The following is a 15,122-nucleotide window of genomic DNA, read 5'->3' as shown; positions in this document are numbered from 1 at the left end:
AACTCTCACTTGACCACGCGAAGCCTAATGAGAAGATGGATGCACACTTTGCTACTCTTGATTCACTAATGAGGCTACTCTCTTGGATTCTCAAATCTCAATCACCTCACTAGGACCTTGCTCTTCTTGGCACTCACAAACGTGTTTCTCAGCTGTTGGAATGAGCAAAAGTAACTCCACACACGAGTGGAGCTTCTATTTATAAGGCAGCCTGAAAAACGAACCGTTATGAGCTTCTATGGGGTGACCGGACGCTCCGGTCATGTTGACCGGACGCTCTGGTCAGTTCAACCCGCGATCCAGTGGAAATGTGTTGACCGGACGTTGGCAGGGTCCGGTCAGCACTGACCGGACGCGTCCGGTCGCACGAAACCCTCACTAGATGCTTACTAGACTCGATCGGACGCTGAACCCTCAGGGTCCGGTCAGTACTGACCGGACGCGTCCGGTCACAGATTCCCTTCTCTGGAACCTTACTGGAGTCGACCGGACGTTGCCTTCTAGCGTCCGGTCACTTGACCTCTCCAGCGTCTGGTCACACCGAACGCTGTCCGCTTGATCAAATGAACTGACCGGACCCTGCGGCCAGCGTCCGGTCGCACCAGAGCCAGCGTCCGGTCAGCATTTGACCCTTCATTCACTTCCAACTCTCGATCATATGTGAATGAAGTTTGCTCCAAAGGATCTTAGGCATTCATAGGAGCTACTTAGAGCTAGTTTTAACAAGTGTGCACCACACCTAACTCACTAGACTCTTCTAGGTCAAGCTACCCGTCCATACCCCCCTTAATAGTACGGCCAAAAGAAAAACAATGTCCTAAACTACTCTAAGTGTCACTCCAACTCCAATCGACACTTAGAACTAGTCATCCTTAACCTTGTCGTCCATCCTTTGAAAACCAAAACGATTTCCATCGTAGGGGCATGACCATCTCGATTGCCCAATTGATCTCCATTACCATGACCTAACTTAATTGCATCTGCAAAACACATGTTAGTCATAGTAATCTTGTATTGTCATTAATCACCGAAACCCAACTAGGGGCCTAGATGCTTTCAATCTCCTCCTTTTTGGTGATTGATGACAATATCACCTCGAGTATGTGAAAGAGTGAGGTTTTTGGCGGGCTTGGTTCATATAAGCTTTTGTCGATAAGAACAAACGTGTTAGTCAAGCTTATATGACCCAAGCCAACATAATGTACTCAAAGAATATGAATTAAGCATGAGTACAAGTAGCAAAGCTCATTTGCATCGGAGTATAAACGCGGAAGCAAGGGCAAATGAGCATAACACAAGTGATATGACATTTAAATAATGCAAAGTAGAAAGCATACATGTCATATATCACAATCACGTAGATAACACTATCACATATATATAATAGAATGCAAGAAAGTAAACACACGAATGCATAAGTAATAGTGTATCACACAAATAGAACTCCAAATGTATATAATAAGCTAATACTAGATAACTAGCTCCCCCTAAATCTCGCTCCCCCTGAGTCTACATACTCAAACCCTCTCCCCCTTTGGCGTCAAACACCAAAACCTAGGGGTCGATCGGCGGGGCTGCAGCGGATGAGCCGGGTGCTGAAGTACGTGGAGCAAGATGGAACTGGGCGCCATCATCATCTGACCCTGAGCTCTGAACTGACTGACCCTCTGAAGCAGGAAGTGTCGCTGAAGCGGTCTGGGTCTGAGCTAGGGCTGGTGCTGCCTGTGAAGCTGCTAGTATGTCTGTCGTAGGATCTGACGAGGCGACAGACGAGGGGAGCCTCTGAGTAGTCACTGCAACTGGAGCTGCTGTAGAAGGACCGGCGGTATGCATGTGTGGCGGAGTAGGCATGCCGGTCAACTCGCTGAAGGATGCTCCAAGACTCCTGGAGACTGACGTGTCAGGCACAAAAAGCGAGGAGGACTGCTCTGGTGTGAAGCCCGTCTGAAAAGGCGTGAACTGCGGGGCTACCACTGGTGAGGACAACCACTGGGACACCTGAACTGTAGGTGAAGCAAATGGAGCTGGAGGCTGTCCCTGACTCTGAAGCCCGCTGGGCTGTACTGCTGGAGTCGTCGAAGTGGTGGCAGGCAGAGCAAGATGGGGCGAAGGCTGTGGCTGTGGGGCCCCAAGTGCTGTCACTATATGCTGCATGAATCCCATGAGCTGCTGCTGCATAAGTAACTGCTGGTGCTGAAGGAGTTGCTGCTGCCGCTGGAACTCGTCCTGACGAGCCTGAAACTATGCAAAGTTGGCAGCTGTCTCCTGAGCCTGTCATGCCTGCTCCCGCTGCATTCACTCAAGAATGGCAATCAATGCGGGGTCCGTCTGCGGTGCAGGTGGTGCTAAGCTAGAACTGCCGGCCTCTGCATCATGTCTACGTGGAGGCATCTGAGGAATCGGCTGATAGTCATCATCCGAGCTATCACTGGACTCGGTCATCCCCTGCTGTGCCTCAAGCTGCTCCTCCTCTGTAGCAAAACAAGCATAAACATAATGACAATTCAACAAGACAGTAAAGATGCACAACTCAATTATCGACTCAACTTGCGATACTATCGTTTTTATTACATAAAGGGGCACACATTCCTAATTTTTAAAAATGGCATGATTACAGGGACATCTCTCTCATGGAAGTGACACGTCATCCACTACATCAATTTCATCATGGGCTTCCTTTGTATTGTGTGTCACCATCACTTGCTGGTGGTAGTCCTGTATTGACCTAACTCTGGCTACCTCCATGGCATAATTGTTGATCCTTCTGTGGGCAAGATTCAACATAATGTCCTTCCTGCTGGCAATGATAACATCTTCTCTTAGTTGGATCTTTAGTGATGTCATACTCCACAGAATTGTTGCTTAGAGTATTATCAGCTTATTGATTTTGTAAGTTCATCTTTGTTTGATTGGACCGCTTTTTAGCTTGCTTGATCTTTCGGGGTTGAAACTCCGTATAGGTGATTGTCCACCCATCTATGCATACCTTAGGTGGAAAGAGTGGAGTAACCTTAGCTTGAGAAACTTCCAATTCTTTAGAGTCTGAGTTTAACTGACTAGGGATTGGAGCTGGATGTGACAATGTAATAGAACTCGAATGTTGATTTCTTCCTGATTCTGACTCTGGTGAGATCTCTCTTTTGTTAACCACATTGTCCTCAGGTACATGCTGAATACCTTCATACTCAATTCTTTTTCCTGACGGTGTGGTTAGAAGCACTGAACGCTGGGCATACTTGATCACTCCTTCACAAGCAGATAGCCATCCTATTCCAAGAATGACATCAATGTCCACTAACTCTAATACAATAAGGTTTGCTTCAAATTTTACTCCTTTGATGTTAAGACTAACTCTTGGGCATTGATGGTTTGCCTTCATTTCTCCTTCTGGGGTCTTAACCATCACTGGTCTCCTCATTGGAAGCATAGTTATCTCATGTTCCTTTACGTATGCACTAGAGATAAATGAATATGAAACTCTGGGGTCAAACAACACTGTGGCAGAAGCTGAGTTTACTTGAATGATACCATACACAACCTCCTTAGCTCCATGAATAGTTGTCATATCCACATTATTCAATCTTCCTTGCTCATGTTTCTTCTGGACCTTCTGTTCTTGCTTCTGCTGTGGGTGATCTTGGCATTCATGTGTCATTCTTCCAATATCTTCATTGAACTTCATATTCTTCCAAGCTTCTGCTACTTGTCTCTTCACTGGTCCCTTTGGTATGTTGATTTGACCTTGTGGCAAGCACTGTTGAAAACTCCTAGGTTGAGCCATACCTTCTGGTGCTTGTTGTTGCATAGCTACAAACTTCTCCTTGTTGAATGCAGTCAAGGACAACGTAGCTTGGTCCTCCTGACCTTTGATACTGGTGGTTTCCTCATTACGATCCATCTATATAGACAAAGATAGAGGATTGAGAATAGAGACAAAGTTTTCATAACAGACAGAGGCGGAAGTGAGCATAAATTTTAGCAAATAACAAGGTTAGGGAGAAAGCAAGAACTAAGCAAGATAAAAGCATGCTAAAATGTCCAGTTCTATCTAGGCTTGCGTCCTACAGTCAGCATTGCTCTGATACCACTTTGTAGCACCCGGTTTTAAAGACAAAACCAGATACACACTATATGTGAGCTCAGAAAGTCAAATCTCACATATAGCCACAAATCAGGGTAATATCAAGAGACAATACTTATTACATAACGTATTAGTAAAAGAAAATAACCTCAGAGTAAAGACAGCGGAAAGTTGACTCCGATCTTCTGGCGAAGACTCCAAATTCACAAGGACTACTGACTGGTTGACCACAAGCCTAACTCCTCCAAACCAGCAATCTGGTACCCATCCGGGATTTTTATCCAATGTATAGAAAATAAAGCAAGTGTAAGTACATGTCGTACTTAACAATTATATCATGGGGTTCATGAGGCTCAAAAAGGGCTGACACTGGTTGACTGCAATTAGCTTTAATAGATCATGTTTTTAAGCAATTGAGTAGCAAAGGGTTTATCATTCCCTTAAACACATGATCAGGTAAACATGATTAATGTATAGCATAAACAATCAATTATTAGCATCATCATTATCCATTAGTGATCATCTCTATTCCATAAGGGTCCAAGGCCGCTCGTGTCCGTGAGTACGGCTGATATATCAGTTTTATACTCTGCAGAGTTTGTACACGTTCACTGTGAGTTGTGATTTACCCTTTCGCCCGAGGTAGCTATTCTCTTGACCCACTTCCAAGGAAGGTCAGCAGGGTTCACTATAAAGCCTTTCAAAGAATTCGTCTAACATGTTAGGGCCGCCAGGCGTATGTGGCCCATCTCTAGGAGTGGCAAGCGTGGGCATCGCAGCACGGTACACACTTCCCAGTAGCAAAGGAAACATACCCTGCGCCTCAAAGGTAACCACTAACCAGCTAGAAAAGATCCTCATACTGAGCTAAAGCCAGAGCTATATGGCCCTCATAGCTGTATTGTAAGTCCTGGATGATCGCTTATAGATAAGTCCTTAGGGAGAGGAATCTGAAGCATATAAACACTCCAGCCCCCTGGTTCCATGTTACTAAAAAGTCATGTTTTAATGTTTATTGCATATACCATTAGTCAAGTTACAAGATCATGGTTTTGATTAAGCACTAGCAAAAACTACCCAATGCAATTACCCAAAGGTGTCAAGGAATCCAGGATATCAATTAGCTAGGGAATTTACTACAGTTGCCAAGGTAAACACATGCAATATGAATTAAGTGTTTAAATGTGAATAGGTAACAAGGATAGTCCCATGCTATACTTGCCTTAACTTGCTTTTTCCCCAAAGCAATACGCTCAAAAGCCTTTAGTATCCAACTTCCAATCCTCTACTTCCAATTCTCAGCTTCTAGTCTTCAGAGAACAGTTTCTTAATCACCACGTAAACCTCACCGATTGACTGAATCATATATCACCACACATACATCCATACACGGCATACAAATAAGAATATATGAGAATAGTACACCAACCAATAAAATAAGCAAAACGGCGTATCGCTACGAATACACAAATACAAAAGACACGCTATATGCGATTCAACGAAAAAGCGACTAACGAAGCAATGAAAAATAAAACCTATCCATTTAACTTATTTTAACTGTAGAAATACATGTAAATATTCTCATTAATCAACTTGATTTATTGCTTAAGAAAGAGCGTAGTATAAAACCTATATTGACTTTATATTCCGAAAACGATGCAAGTGATAGTATTAATACAATTAACTTTTTAACTGCCAAAACACATTTGAGTAACATGAGAGCCACTAACGCCACTGCGTAGAACACGCCGAAACAAAAGTAACACGACAAGAATGGCTCGATGCTACGGTTATGAGAACGCAAGAGACACTAAGAAAGGAGCTACGGTTAAAAGAAAACCACTATCAAAAGATTTATATTATATTACAAAAGAAACAACTATGAGCTTGTTTTAGGTTAGCTAAGAAAACTATATGAGCAATATTGATTTAGATTAATCACAACATATTTAGTTTTAAAAGTAGAGTTAAAGCTAATCATGTATTATTTATAGATGTTATCACATAATTTATTAAACAAATTAAACTTTACCTTCGCAAATGAATTAAGCATGTGACAACATCTACTCGTACTTATCACATATGTATCTTGTTCAGCTAATCAAATTATATTCTAGAAACACTTTTAAGTTAACAATTAATCATATTAACTTTTAGGTATAAATTATCAAGGTTAAGCACCTATATTGCTTTTAATTCCAAACTAGTGTGCAAATATACTAATCAATTTAATATTTAGCTATATACGGAAAAACATGTGACATGAAAAACATTGCCCCTAACATATAGTTTACGTCAGCACGAACCAAACGCAACTTAAACGGTGCAAAACGGAATTAAAACTTAAATTGCTTTTAATTAAAAAGTTATTGAATAATCCTTAATCAAATTAATATTTAACTTATAAATTTCCAAGACGTGAGACATGTTAAACATCGCTGCTAACACGTAACACACACTGTGATGAAACTCGCGCAATCGAATCGAAATCAAAAACCTAAATCGACTTTAATTAATCAGCGATTAATTAATTATAGGCACAATTAATATTTTAATAAAATAAATTCGTAAACATGTGATATGAAAACTAATAACTCTACTGCATAGATCTCGACGACACGAAACTAACGCAACTGGAATGAACTGAAACGGAATTAAAACGAATAAACTACGATTATTTAACGACCGGTGGCGAACTCGTAAATACCTCATCTTCAACCTTGGATCGTCATCACCAACAGAACGTACAGAACAGCGATGGCCATAGGAGGCTGTTGTTGCTCGCGGAGGGGGGAGTCGAGGATGGCCTTGGCCGTGGGGCCTGCTGGCCGACCGGCGAAGGCGCAGCGCCGGGCTAGGCAGCGCGGCGGCGACGGCGACGGCGAGAGAAGGATGAGAAAAATCTAATTTACTACACGAGGGATTTCCCAAACTAGGGGCTCCCCATACGGTAGTTTTGGTGCGCTTTGCCCAAGGGGTTGGTAGATATATATAGGGAGAAAAACTCCCCACATCTACATCAACTAATAATATGATACTAACTGATGTTGCACCCTACACATTTACTAATGGGCCTAAATAATCATTAAAGCCCATTAGTAAATAAATGCATGGACCTTTAAGATTTATTAGGATTATTGCACATGGGCTTTGAGCGTTGGGAAAAATTAGAGATTTATTATTTTCGGAATTAATTAATTTCGTGGATAAAATAATTCTAGAAAAGTCCAGAATTGATATTTAAGCCACAAAAAATACTCCGAGACCTCCAAAAATTTGAGAAAAATTCTCAGAGACACTTTGGAACATGATGAACCCAAATAAAGTATTTGGAGCTCATAAAGAGATTGTTGGGAACTTAAAACATAAAGATTAAGGTGAAGGATGTAGGAATTAAATTCCAGAAAGAAGCTGGAAAATTCCTAGAGATAGATATTCGTCTCCTAAACGTATAAAAACACACATTTTGCACATAGAAACACGATATGCGACCGGTATGAATGCAACAAACACGTTTCTACCTTATGATAGATTTTAAATTAATGAAAATTTTTATTTTCCTATGTTTTCATGAGCACAAAAATTCACAAATAAATCATTTTAACCCTATTTTCAAAAGAGGCAAATTTTGGGATGTTACAGAAGCCCGTCTGAAAAGGCGTGAACTGTGGGGCTATCACTGGTGAGGACAACCACTGGGACACCTGAACTGTAGGTGAAGCAAATGGAGCTGGAGGCTGTCCCTGACTCTGAAGCCCGCTGGGCTGTACTGCTGGAGTCGTTGAAGTGGTGGCAGGCGGAGCAAGCTGGAGCGAAGGCTGTGGCTGTGGGGCCCCAAGTGCATCACTACATGCTGCATGAATCCCATGAGCTGCTGCTGCATAAGTAACTGCTGGTGCTGAAGGAGCTACTGCTGCCGCTGGAACTCGTCCTGTCGAGCCTAAAACTATGTGAAGTTGGCAGCTGTCTCCTGAGCCTATCGTGCCTGCTCCCGCTGCATCCGCTCAAGAATGGCAATCAATGCGGGGTCCGTCTGCGGTGCAGGTGGTGCTGAGCTAGAACTGCTAGCCTCTGCATCATGTCTACATGGAGGCATCTGAGGAATCGGCTGATAGTCATCATCCGAGCTATCACTGGACTCGGTCATCCCCTACTGTGCCTCAAGCTGCTCCTCCTCTATAGCGGCTATGCCTTTGATGATCTCGTCCTGCTGAGCTGCTGACTCTGGAACATCTGGACGACGGCTGGGCTGAGCAGGTGCCTGTGGAGTGCTATGCCTGATCCTCTATGCCATGTTATACGCTGGAAACTCTGTGGTGGCAGCCCTGTACTCGGCAACTATCTCTGGGGTCCTGACTTGCACACACTTAAGCATCAGGAAGGTAATCCAATGTGCATACAGAAGCTGCCTGCGACCCTTGAAGCCCTCAGCAATAGTATCCTCCATCTCTGATAGAAGGAGGTCCCAAATGTCGAACACTGTCTGCTGCATCAGGGCATTCAGGAGCCATAGCTGTAGGCGAGTCAGACCCTCTCTGTATCCTAACCTGGGAAGCAGTGTCCTCCTGATAATGGCCTCTACGGATAGCCCAATTAACCCCTTGTGCCTAAAAAAGTATTTCTATCAAACTAACACATAAAGGACTTGCAACCTATGTTCCAAACTTACTCTAGCATGGCAATTCCAAGAAAGTAAAGACAAGTAATGAATTGCTCAAAGTAAATACTTCAAAGTAAATGCTCAAAGTAAAGAGAGAGGAACATGGTGATATTTTGCCGAAGTATCGGAGAGTCGCCACTCTCCACTAGTCCTCATTGGAGCACCCACGCAAGGGTGTAGCTCCCCCTTGATCCGCGCAAGGATCAAGTGCTCTCTACGGGTTGATTCTTCGACACTCCGTCGCGGCGAATCACCCAAAGCCGCTCACAACTTGAGTTGGGTCACCCATAAGCTCCGCCGGGTGATCACCAAGCTCCCAACCACCACCAAGCCGTCTTGGTGATGGCGATCACCAAGAGTAACAAGCATAAACTCTCACTTGACCACGCGAAGCCTAATGAGAAGATGGATGCACACTTTGCTACTCTTGATTCACTAATGAGGCTACTCTCTTGGATTCTCAAATCTCAATCACCTCACTAGGACCTTGCTCTTCTTGGCACTCACAAACATGTTTCTTAGCTGTTGGAATGAGCAAAAGTAACTCCACACACGAGTGGAGCTTCTATTTATAAGGCAGCCTAAAAAACGAACCGTTATGAGCTTCTGTGGGGTGACCGGACGCTCCGGTCATGTTGACCGGACGCTCCGATCAGTTCAACCCGCGATCCAGTGGAAATGTGTTGACCGAACGCTGGCAGGGTCCGGCCAGCACTGACCGGACGCGTCCGGTCGCATGAAACCCTCACTGGATGCTTACTGGACTCGACCGGACGCTGAACCCTCAGGGTCCGGTCACATATTCCCTTCTCTGGAACCTTACTGGAGTCGACCGGACACTGCCTTCCAGCGTCCGGTCACTTGACCTCTCCAGCGTCTGGTCACACCGAACGCTGTCTGCTTGATCAAATGAACTGACCGAACCCTACGGCCAGCGTCCGGTCGCACCGGAGCCAGCGTCCGGTCAGCATTTGACCCTCCATTCACTTCCAACTCTCGGTCATATGTGAATGAAGTTTGCTCCAAAGGATCTTAGGCATTCATAGGAGCTACCTAGAGCTAGTTTTAACATGTGTGCACCACACCTAACTCACTAGACTCTTCTAGGTCAAGCTACCCATCCATACCCCCCTTAATAGTATGGCCAAAAGAAAAACAATGTCCTAAACTACTCTAAGTGTCACTCCAACTCCAATCGACACTTAGAACTAGTCATCCTTAACCTTGTCGTCCATCCTTTGAAAACCGAAACGATTTCCATCGTAGGGGCATGACCATCTCGATTGCCCAATTGATCTCCATTACCATGACCTAACTTAATTGCATCTGCAAAACACATGTTAGTCATAGTAATCTTGTATTGTCATTAATCACCGAAACCCAACTAGGGGCCTAGATGCTTTCAATCTTCCCCTTTTTGGTGATTGATGACAATACCACCTCGTGTATGTGAAAGAGTGAGGTTTTTGACGGGCTTGGTTCATATAAGCTTTTGTCGATAAGAACAAAAGTGTTAGTCAAGCTTATATGACCCAAGCCAACATAATGTACTCAAAGGATATGAATTAAGCATGAGTACAAGTAGCAAAGCTCATTTGCATCGGAGTATAAACGCGGAAGCAAGGGCAAATGAGCATAACACAAGTGATATGACATTTAAATAATGCAAAGTAGAAAGCACACATGTCATATATCACAATCACGTAGATAACACTATCACATATATATAATAGAATACAAGAAAGTAAACACACGAATGCATAAGTAATAGTGTATCACACAAATAGAACTCCAAATGTATATAATAAGCTAATACTAGATAACTAGCTCCCCTTAAATCTCGCTCCCCCTGAGTCTACATACTCAAACCGTCTCCCCCTTTGGCGTCAAACACCAAAACCTAGGGGTCGGTCGGTGGGGCTGCAGCGGATGAGCCGGGCGCTGAAGTACGTGGAGCAAGATGGAACTGGGTGCCATCATCATCTGACCCTGAGCTCTGAACTGACTGACCCTCTGAAGCAGGAAGTGTCACTAAAGTGGTCTGGGTCTGAGCTAGGGCTAGTGCTGCCTGTGAAGCTGCTAGTATGTCTGTCGTAGGATCTGACGAGGCAACAGACGAGGGGAGCCTCTGAGTAGTCACTGCAACTGGAGCTACTGTAGAAGGACCAGCGGTATGCATATGTGGTGGAGTAGGCATGCCGGTCAACTCATTGAAGGATGCTCCAAGACTCCTGGAGACTGACATATCAGGCACAAAAAGCGAGGAGGACTGCTCTGGTGTGAAGCCCGTCTGAAAAGGCGTGAACTGCGGAGCTACCACTGGTGAGGACAACCACTGGGACACCTGAACTGTAGGTGAAGCAAATGGAGCTGGAGGCTGTCCCTGACTCTGAAGCCCGCTGGGCTGTACTACTGGAGTCATCGAAGTGGTGGCAGGCGGAGCAAGCTGGGGCGAAGGCTGTGGCTGTGGGGCCCCAAGTGCTGTCACTACATGCTGCATGAATCCCATGAGCTGTTGTTGCATAAGTAACTGTTGGTGCTGAAGGAGCTACTGCTGCCGCTAGAACTCGTCCTGACGAGCCTAAAACTATGCGAAGTTGGCAGTTGTCTCCTAAGCCTGTCGTGCCTGCTCCCGCTGCATCCGCTCAAGAATGGCAATCAATGCGGGGTCCATCTGCGGTGCAAGTGGTGCTGAGCTAGAACTACCGGCCTCTGCATTATGTCTACGTGGAGGCATCTGAGGAATCGGCTGATAGTCATCATCCGAGCTATCATTGGACTCGGTCGTCCCCTACTGTGCCTCAAGCTGCTCCTCCTCTATAGCGGCTATGCCTCTGATGATCTTGTCCTGCTGAGCTGCTGACTCTGGAACATCTAGACGACGGCTGGGCTGAGCAGGTGCCTATGGAGTGCTGTGCCTGATCCTCTGTGCCATGTTATACGCTGGAAACTCTGTGGTGGCAGCCCTGTACTCGGCAACTATCTCTGGGGTCCTAACTTGCACACATTTAAGCATCAGGAAGGTAATCCAATGTGCATACGGAAGCTGCCTGTGACCCTTGAAGCCCTTAGCAATAGTATCCTCCATCTCTGATAGAAGGAGGTCCCAAATGTCGAACACTGTCTACTGCATCAGGGCATTCAGGAGCCATAGCTGTAGGTGAGTCAGACCCTCTCTGTATCCCAACCTGGGAAGCAGTGTCCTCCTGATAATGGCCTCTAGCACTCTTGCTATAGGAGTCAAGTCACTGGGGTTCCTGCTCGACCCCTCACCAAACGGCTCCTTGAAGCAATGTCGCACCAGATCTGTCGGGGGCACCATCCCTCCATGAGGACGCCTGGGAGGCTCCTGCTGTCCATAGCATACCTCATGCAACTTGACAGGCTGATCCTGTAGCCTTAGTATCTCCCGAGCCCTGAAGCTCATCACCCGGTAATCTCTGCCGTTGAATGCAAAGTGTATGAAGTTGTGATGCGGATCAACGTAGAGTGAAGCATAAAACTGCCAGACCCAAGATGGTACATATACTCCTGTCTGGCCAATCAGATCTGCAAGCCCCAGCAAATATGACAAGTAGGGACGGATGTGCTCTCCAGCGGCTGCCACAATAGACTCCAAACTGCAGACCCTCTGAGATCTGAACACTACCCCACTGTTTAGATATGCGTTGTAGAAGTCCTCCTAGAGCGGTGTATAGAACCCCTCAGCTGCTCTCTCATCCCTCCTCGAAGGGAACCACACGTCAAACTCAACAAAACGCAGCTAGCGAACCTATCTGGTTGTGGCAGCCCTCAAGTCGAGGTGTACCACTGGAGGTAGACCCGGTGGTCTGGGCGGTGGGCGTGAACCCCTACGCTGTGTAGCTGGCCTCGGTGGAACTGTAGCACTGGTCCGACCAGAGCGGCGTAGCTGGGGTGCCAGCTCGGTCTCCTCGGCCTGCTGGCCCTCCTGAGTCTTCTGAGCTGGCTAAGGCTCTGCTGGTGGGGGCTGCTGCTGTGTCTCCTGCTGGGACTCCCCCTGACGCTGAGGCTCCTCAATAGCTAGACGACGACCTGCCATCATGACAGTCCCAGGTGGACTACCATGAAGTTGCTCAGTCTCCCTCAGTCTGTCCTGCGCATCTGGTGCCAGCTGATCTGCTATGATGACTCCACTGCAGGCACCACCTCTCTCTGCACGCTCTGTGGCCTCAGCGACTGCAGCTACTCTCGCTGTCTCTGCGTCGAGGTACTTGCGCTTCTTGGATGTCACCTGCTTTGTTGACTTGCCATTCGATCCTATAGGCTGGCGAGGCGGGGGCCTCCGATCATCATCACCTAGGCCACCACCAACATTCTTGGCGTGAGCCATCTGAACTGACAAGAGGGTGAACTGCCGCTGATGAAGATCAATAGACAAACTGACACTCCCAAGGCTTGGCCTCGATCCTTACTCGCGAGCTTAGCTCCGAGTTGACTGCCAACTGCCACAAGAACCTCAATGGCACCGACTCGTTGCACGATGGAATAGATGGATATACAAATAAATACAATATATCTAATAGATGCAAAAACCTAGGAAGCAAGCAATGTAGGTACGAAATTGAGACGACGGGCAAGCTACCTGATGAACCAGCGATTCGAGAAAAGGAAAGACGTCACGCGGGGAACCCTCAGAACTGGCTAGGGCTAGTGTTTTCGAAGCTCTGCGAAGAATTGGCCATGGATCAGTGACAATGACGAAATTAGGGTTGCGGCGCAATGGATGGGTAACCTGATGAATCGGCAGAAAAGGAGCTTACCAAACGAGGAGGTAGGGTTAGGGCTAGTAGGGCGCTTGCTTGAGCAGCAGGAAGACTGGAGGCGCCGGATCCACAGGCTTGACTTCGGCATGGCTGACTCGGTAGCGGGCTCCTCTATGGCGGCGCGGTGGCGAGCGAGGCAGGGGCGAGCGTAGGCAGGGGAGACGCGGTGGCGTGCGTGGCTGGCGCAAGGAGCTCGGCTGCGGGCTTGGCTGCGGCGGCGCGGCGAGCTACGGCGGCGTGGGGGCTTGGGCGTGGGAGAGCCGGAGGTGGCGGCTAGGGCGATTAGGGTAAAGAAAAACGTGGTTGGCCTTTGGTTAAATGAGGCCCCCAAGCGCAACAGATAAGGAAACAGAAAAGAGTCCTAAAGCCGCGCAGGATCCACTGACCGGACGCTCCGGTGGTAGTGACCGGACGCTACCACCCAGCGTCCGGTCGATTCCAGAGAGGTCCAATTCCTCTGGAATTGGGACCGGACGTGTCCGGTGGTCCATGATCGGATGCAGGTAGGGTCTGGTCAGTACAGCCTGTTTCTTCACCAAACGACCAGACGCTAGATCCCTTTCTGACCGGACGCACAAACGCAGCGTCCGGTCACTCCTTCACCAGCAGTTCACCTCCTGTGAACTGACCGGACGCTGGACAGCAGCGTCCGGTGCACCTTTTCCAGCAAATCTTCAAAGTCCCTCCACGCTGCCTGTTCCCAATCAAGTCCCAACTTGAATAAGATCCAAATAAACACCAATTGGGACTGATGTGAGTGACCTCTCTCAAACCCTCATATTTTTCAAAATATGTTGCCTTAGGCTATAATTCTTTTTAAGAAAATAGGCAATAAGAGGACAAATGGAACAAAATGACAAACCAACATTCATGCATATGCAATACTTGTAAGTAAATCTAGTTGCTTGTCAAGTTTGATCCAAGGTTAAGCTTCTTCACACGCTTTTCGGTGGTTATCTTAACCATGTTAGACAAGCCCTATATGCATTGCCAAACATTAAACATGTTGTATATTACAATGAATGCAAGGGACAACACAAGCTCAATTTTTAGTGAAGTTGCTAAAATCAAGTACATTGAGCTCATTCCGCAATCTACAAAATGTAGCCTCATCTAGCGGTTTAGTGAAGATATCCGCTAATTGATCTTCGGTTCTTACACCTTCTAGTGATATATCATTTTTAGCAACATGATCTCTTAGAAAGTGATGGCGGATATCTATGTGCTTGGTGCGAGAGTGTTGAACCGGATTATTTGCAAGTTTTACCGCACTTTCATTGTCGCACAAAAGAGGTACTTTTTCTAGAACTACACCATAGTCTAGCAAAGTTTGTTTCATGTATAAAATTTGTGCACAACAAGCACCCGCGGCAATGTATTCCGCTTCGGCGGTGGACAAAGCCACACTATTTTGTTTCTTAGAGGACCAAGACACAAGTGATCTACCAAGCAAATGGCACCCTCCGGATGTGCTCTTTCTATCAACTTTGCATCCGGCGTAATCCGAATCGGAATAGCCAATTAATTCAAATAAAGCTCCTTTGGGATACCAAAGACCAATGCTTGGTGTGTGCTTAAGATACCTAAGGATTCTTTT

Source organism: Miscanthus floridulus, chromosome 18 (assembly GCF_019320115.1).
Source record: "Miscanthus floridulus cultivar M001 chromosome 18, ASM1932011v1, whole genome shotgun sequence".
NCBI classification, from domain to species: Eukaryota; Viridiplantae; Streptophyta; class Magnoliopsida; order Poales; family Poaceae; genus Miscanthus; species Miscanthus floridulus.
The sequence above is the reverse complement of the archived record's forward strand: the minus strand, read 5'-3'. Positions refer to the sequence as shown.